The sequence below is a fragment of the Nannospalax galili genome, unplaced genomic scaffold (assembly GCF_000622305.1).
Source record: "Nannospalax galili isolate Female #2095 unplaced genomic scaffold, S.galili_v1.0 scaffold105, whole genome shotgun sequence".
In the NCBI taxonomy this organism is placed as follows: domain Eukaryota; kingdom Metazoa; phylum Chordata; class Mammalia; order Rodentia; family Spalacidae; genus Nannospalax; species Nannospalax galili.
In genome coordinates, this window is record NW_008354502.1 from 2,632,128 (window position 1) to 2,638,760 (window position 6,633).

A 6,633-nucleotide genomic window follows, 5' to 3' on the forward strand; every position below is an offset into this window, starting at 1 on the left:
GGTCCATCACTAGACCCTAGTTAATCTATCAAGTGTACCATGGTTGAAAGAGACTGTCTTTTCCCCTCCCAGCAGCAATGTTAAAACAATTTCTTGAGGATGTGTTGAAGCTTCTTATCTACCTCCTATGTTTAGTCTGGAATTTTGCTTACAGGTTTTGAGCTTGTATGGGATTTGTGCCTGCTGTCATCATTGCTGTGAGTTCATATAAATAAATTCCCAGCTATGTGCAAAACTTGGTTTCCTTGTGCTCATCTACCACCTCTGGCTCTTGCTATTTTTCAGGCCCTGATCCTGAGTCTTGGGGTGGGACAGAAGTTTGATATAGATGTCTTACTCAGCAGTAAGAACTCTACAGCCTCTTGTTCTCTGCATATTAGCCAGTAGCAGTCTCTGTCTTAATCACCATCTGTTGCATAAGGAAACTTCTCTGGTGAGAGCTGAAGGATGTACTAATCTATGGGTATAAAGATTAGTTATATGATAACTATTTAGTAGAAAACTACTATTATGTTCTCCCGTTTCTTGTGACTTCACTAGCCTCAGGTTAAGCCCAATATCAATGTTAGGTATGGGCTTTATCCTAGGAAGGAGACCTTAAATTCAAGTAAAGAGTGATTGGTTACTCCTGCAATATTTGTGCCACTATTGCACACCAGTGGTCATATCTTGCCTATATTGTAGTTTATGCCATTCAGAGGTATGTAAGGATGATGATTGTTTTTCCTTCTGCTATCTTGCATAGCATCTTCCTGCACTGAGTGTTACCCAGTGACTCTGAAGTCAGCACCAGGAGCTTTGCTTTTTAAGAGTATAAATCCCAGAGATTTTTACTCATTTGAACTCTTATGAAACTACATATTTTAAATCAATCAAATATTTATCTACATATAATTGATTATTTTCTTTTAAAAAGCTTAGTGAAATTTGCCTACAGCTCAACACAATATTTCTGTAACACTTCTAAACAAGTGCGCTTGGTGGTGCATAATTGTGATCGCTGAACTCTAGACACTAGGCAGGATTGGCAGGATTGCCACGACGCTGCTGTGGAGGTCAGAGCAAAACATTCAGAAGCCCATTCTCTCCTTCCACCTTGTATGCCAAGGGATGGAACCCAGTTCACAGTTCTTGGCAGCAAGTACCTTTATTCCCTGAGCCATCTTGCCAGCCATGGAGTGCTTTTTAAAATGAAGCTAGGAAATAATCAATAGATGTATCATTTTCTAGAGATTAAATATTTATTCATACTGAATTAGGGTACCTAGAGAAAATATTTCTCTGTTTTTCTCCTACTTTATTTGATCTCTCTAGTACATAGTACATTTTTTAAATATCCCACATAAAATTTAATGTCATAAGATTAGGATGATCCAATTTTTTAAATATTTGTCAATTTTTTTTTACTTTTAGAAACTAAACCTCAAAGTTTTATAGTTACATTTTATTTTCTCATGATTATTCCTATGCAGGATAAGAGCAAAACAAGTACAAATTTATCATTCATCCCTGTCCTGTCCCATTTACCTTTGTGAAAATTATATTGTACTCTGAAAGAGTATATCAAAAATCTAAAAAGTAATATTGGGATATTATCAAATAAATTCCAGACCTTATCTAAATTTCCTTAGTTTTCCTATTGCTTTTCTGCTGCAAAGGAACAAACTGTGTTTCTCACCCGGTTTCCTGTCCTTTTTGTGTGGCAACAATGTCTTTACCAGTCTTTTTTTTTTTTTAATATTCTCAAAAACGTGCAGAATGGTCTTTGATTGGAGCTTGTTTTGATGTTTTCTTCCATATGATTAAATTTCAGTAATGGGGTATTTATTTTTTAAAAATATTTTATTAGCATTGCTATCTTTAAGAAGTAACATGATGACATTGAAAGACTGTGTGTTGAAGAATTTGGAAAGACTGAATGGCAAACTCACATTATAGGAACAGTGACAAATTTCACATTATTGTTGAAACTTAGCAGTGCAGTTTTGTCAGTAAACAATATTCAAAAATTATAATAGATACGTAGATTTTCACATTTATTTTCTAAGATCTAATTTCATGTTTTTTTGAGGATTGCATCAGTTTAGTTATTACAGTACTTTATGTTTCTTTTTTTTTAACTTCCCAGAATGATTTGTTTATCTAGAAGTTCAATTAGGACATAGGTGAAGGCATACTGAGGCTGTAGAAGAGTGATAGAGAAATAATGGAAAACCTCTCGGTGCCTGGTAATGGGAGAGGGCCAACGTCATTGCCTGATACCCGGGACCACATGTGGAGTGAGGACCCTGAGTCTCAGGGGAGGTGGAAGGTCCATTCCAGAGAATCAGTCCTCCCAAGACCATATTCTGCAAATGACAGAGACCTCCCGTTTCCCTAGCATAAGGGGAAAAGCTACAGTGTGCATGACCTGGGACCTCAGGGGAGTGGGCTGTGGCAAATGTGGTCACTTAGGGAAGACTGAAACTGCTGCCCACATCGGGAAGTCCACCAAGCTCTAAAAATGTGGACTGCTTCATGAATTTGCAAGTCATCCCTGCTCAGGGGCCATGCTAAGCTTCTCTGTATTGTTCCTGTCTTAATATATGTGTTACTGAATCAAGCACCAGTAATGAGTTTTGAAAGCATGAAGTACTTTTCTCATGTTGTACCAGAGGTAGTGTTCTCTGCACACATCACAGGTAGTGCCAACCTGAATCCTTGATTAATGTAATGTTTTCCAGTCTCTTCACTGCAATATTTATTTCTTTTCAAGTGTCTGTTGCTATGAGACACTAATTCTTGCCCATAATAATGGGGCAGGATTGGGGTATAAATTATCTCCCACAGAATGGGCTTTTTATAATGGTATTTGAATAATTTTCTGTATGCAAAGTTGCCTACTCTCCCTCATTTATTTAATGAATAATTTTTATTAATCTAAGCTAATATGTATTACATGCCCTGCTTTGCTATCTAGCACTACTTTTCTTTTGTTGTTTAAATTGGTTCAGTAGAAATTTTTCTCCCTAGGGAAATTCTTAGGGTTGACTGCTGTGACAATTTGAGTTGCTCTGTCCTTTCCTTTTTAAAGTACTTGCTTTTGATTCTGTATTGGAGAAGGGAATATTCTCATGTTATTTTATTATTTCCTCTATCCAACCACACATAGAGCAGGCTACTTGACCAAGAGTTCTGGTCCTTTTTATAGGTGTAAGGTATTATTATTTTTGTTTTGATTTTAGAAACGTGGCACATGCCTGTAGTCCCAGCACTTAGGAGGCAGAAGCAGGTGGATCTCTGTGAGTTCAAGGCCAGACTGGTCTACATAGTGAGTTCCAGGACAGCTGGGGCTACAGGGAGACCCTGCTTCAAAAAGAAAAAAAAAAAAGAAAAAGAAAAAAAAAAGAAACGGGATCTCATTCTGTAATCCAGGCTGATATGCAGCTTATTATATACCACGGGGTGGCCTTGAACTTGCATTCACTCTTCTGTTCCAAGTTCTCGGAGCGCTGGAATTACAAATGTGAGCACTCATGCCCAGCTGGAATTTGATTTTTTGAAATGAGATGAATATTAGATATATTCACTGCTACTAGTTTATAACTGCTTCTCAGCCCTCATTCCTCATAAATACACATATATCTGAATTATTTTAAATATATTCATGTTCATTTTTGAGATGGTTACTATAAATTGTTAGTGGGTAGCTGTCTGCAGTTTGACAAATGTCTATAGCTGTGTATTTTCTGCTATGAAATACCAAATAGTTTCCACCACAAAACAATTCCCCCACATTTCCTCTTCAGTTCTGAATTCTCTTGTGTGTCTTCTTCTGGCAAACACTGTTCTACCATTGTAGGTCTACTGCTTGAACTTTGTGTTAGGATCATCAGTAGCAGCAATTTTTATTTCTAGATAATTGTTAGGTTCATTTATAATATATTTCAGTTCTCATTCCTCTGACCTCTCAGAAAAGAACTTCTAGATTTTGATATTGATCAAAAAACACTCACTCCTATTCACCAAGGAAGAGATGGCCAGTCATTTTAGGTCAAATGTAAGTGCTGGAGGATTGGGAGGAGAATTGTGAAACACTGTCATCTGAGCGTGATATGGTTATTGCACTCATGAACCATGAACTCAAAGCAGCTGTGGCTACCAGCTTGAGACCTGCATAAAACCATGCCAGTCAAAAATTCCAGCCAGCAGGCAAGGCTCCCAGGGTCTCACTGCAGGGCCTCACTGCAAGCTGAGGCATTAATGACACTTGCTACTGGGGAAAAGTCATTACATTTTTTTAGGAGTGTGGCCACTGATAAGTTCCCCATCCCCTGTGCATGATCCTACAGCAATGAGGATGGAGGCAGCCTTGATTTGGACTCAGTTGGTTTAAATGAATACATATTTTGAAAATGACAATGAAAACAAACAAAAAATTAAATCATTAAGAATGTTTTAGGGACAAGTAACATAGTTTAGTGTGTTTATTCTTTGCCTTCTTTATGTTTACACAAATTTTAAGGTCTAAGGTTAAAATGACACGTTGTAACTACAGTTTTCTTTTCTCCAGTTTTACTGAGGTGTAACTGGCAATGAAAACTATATATACTGAGAGACAAGGGACATAAAATGAACATCTTGCATAGGCTATACTGTGTGCTAATTATCACAATAAAGCTAAATAACAAAATTATAGCAAAAATAAGGCAAAATATAGCCTTAAGTTTTGAATCATCAACCTGTACTTTATAATGTATTCATCTTATTGTTTAAACTATGGATGCTGTGACCATGAGTTCATCACACCTTTCCTGTTGACCACTTACCCACACTGTGCCTCTATAATTTTTTTGTTTCACATTCCATATTATAGAGGACAAAATATAGTATTTGTCTATTGAGGCTAGCTTATTTTATCTATCATACTATTTACCAGATTCATTCATGCTGTCACAAGGATTTCTGTTTTTTCTTAAAGGCTGACACATATTCTTCTCTCTCTCTCTCTCTCTCTCTCTCTCTCTCTCTCTCTCTCTCTCTCTCTCTCTCGTATTTTATGTTTCCTGTATCTATTTCTACATTGATGGGTGATCAGACTGAGTATATAAAGCCAATAAGTCAAAATAATTTCATGTCTCTACCTTGATAGTTATGAATAATGCTGAAAGGAAGATGGGAACTCAGTGTTCTACAATATGTTGGTATCGTTTCCTTCCAATAGAGTCTTGGAAAAAAATTGCTGGATAGTATGTAGTTTTTCTTATAGCATAAGTCTATGTAATGGCTACATCCAATATGTATTTATATTCTGGCCAATGTGGGATCCTTATCTCCACAGCCTTAACATCACTTAGCTCTTTTCTTTCAGATAAGTTATGTGATCAGATACAAGATGGTAACTCTGCTATCACTGTTTTTTGAATTTTCATTGCTATGATGATTAATGAGATAATGGACTATTTCATATATCTGTTAGCCAATAGTACATTTTATTTGGTAAAATGTATAATCATTACCATTCCCTTTTCTAGTTGGATTATCCAATAGCAGGGAAATAGAAACAGCCTCAGTGCTCATCAACTGATTAATGGATAATGAAGGTATGGTACATTTACGCAATGGAATATTACTTCACTCTCAGAAAAACAAAACAGGATTATGAAATGTTCAGGTGAATGGATGGAACTGGAGACAATAATCCTGATTGAAGTAATCCAGACCCCAAAAGAAACATGTCAGGTGTTCTCTCACAGTTGGATGATAGTTTTAAATTCATAGATAGACATGACTCAGTTGGAAAAATTCCAGAGAGATCAAGAAACAAACTGCCAAAGGAAGGGTGGGAGGCTTCATGGGAGAGGAGATTAAATGCAGTGATATAAAGGGGAAAAATATTAATAAGGTAGAAAGGGTTAATTGGAGAGGAGAATGAGACGACAGCACAGAGGTGGGAGTATGGGGCTGGGTAACTAACACTATAGGACTTTAGAAAAAGCCATTTGGAAATTTACCACTATAAAGCCTCTTAAAGTGCATGCATATACATTATAAAATATTTAAAGGAGTTATTTTATTGGGGGACATACACATTACTATACAAGTAAATACACCTTACTATACTAAGTAAAAACCCAAAGCTAGGGATGGACTCCATCTTTTGTAGCTGTTGTCCAGGGGTCAGCTGTCACTGCTTCTGCTGTTGGATACTCACATGAACTTGACAATAAGTCCCTATTGCTGGGGACGTTGTAGCCATGTGGTTTAGAATAAACAAGTAGAAATCAAGCTCGTACTGACTGCAAAGCTTCATCTTCATTGGAGAGCTTTCATAGTGCAAAAAGGTGCTTTGCATACTATCAGAAGAAAACTTAACCATCAGTCACACCCAGCTGTGAACCCTGAGTGTTTTTTTTAAAACTATGTAGATCTAATCTTTAATTTTAGTAAATGAGTAAAAATTACATTATAGAAACTCTTGAATCAAAGTATAATAAAGTACATGATTTAAAATAGATCTGAATTAGAGAACACATTAGGATAGTTTATGAATTTGATTGACAAGTGTTTCATGTTTTATTTTATTTTTTTTTTACATATTTAAGAAAGCATATTTATTACTTTTGTATGAAGTTATGGGTTTTTTTTTAATTT

At 36.2% G+C, this 6,633-nt stretch overlaps 1 non-coding gene across 1 annotated transcript; it reads right to left on the bottom strand.

The window, feature by feature from the left end:
* Positions 1-2,499: 2,499 nt before the first annotated feature.
* On the bottom strand, positions 2,500-2,606 carry LOC115067456. Its single transcript, XR_003846872.1, has one exon. It is a non-coding gene; the product is annotated as a U6 spliceosomal RNA (small nuclear RNA).
* Between the last annotated feature and the right edge of the window lie 4,027 nt (positions 2,607-6,633).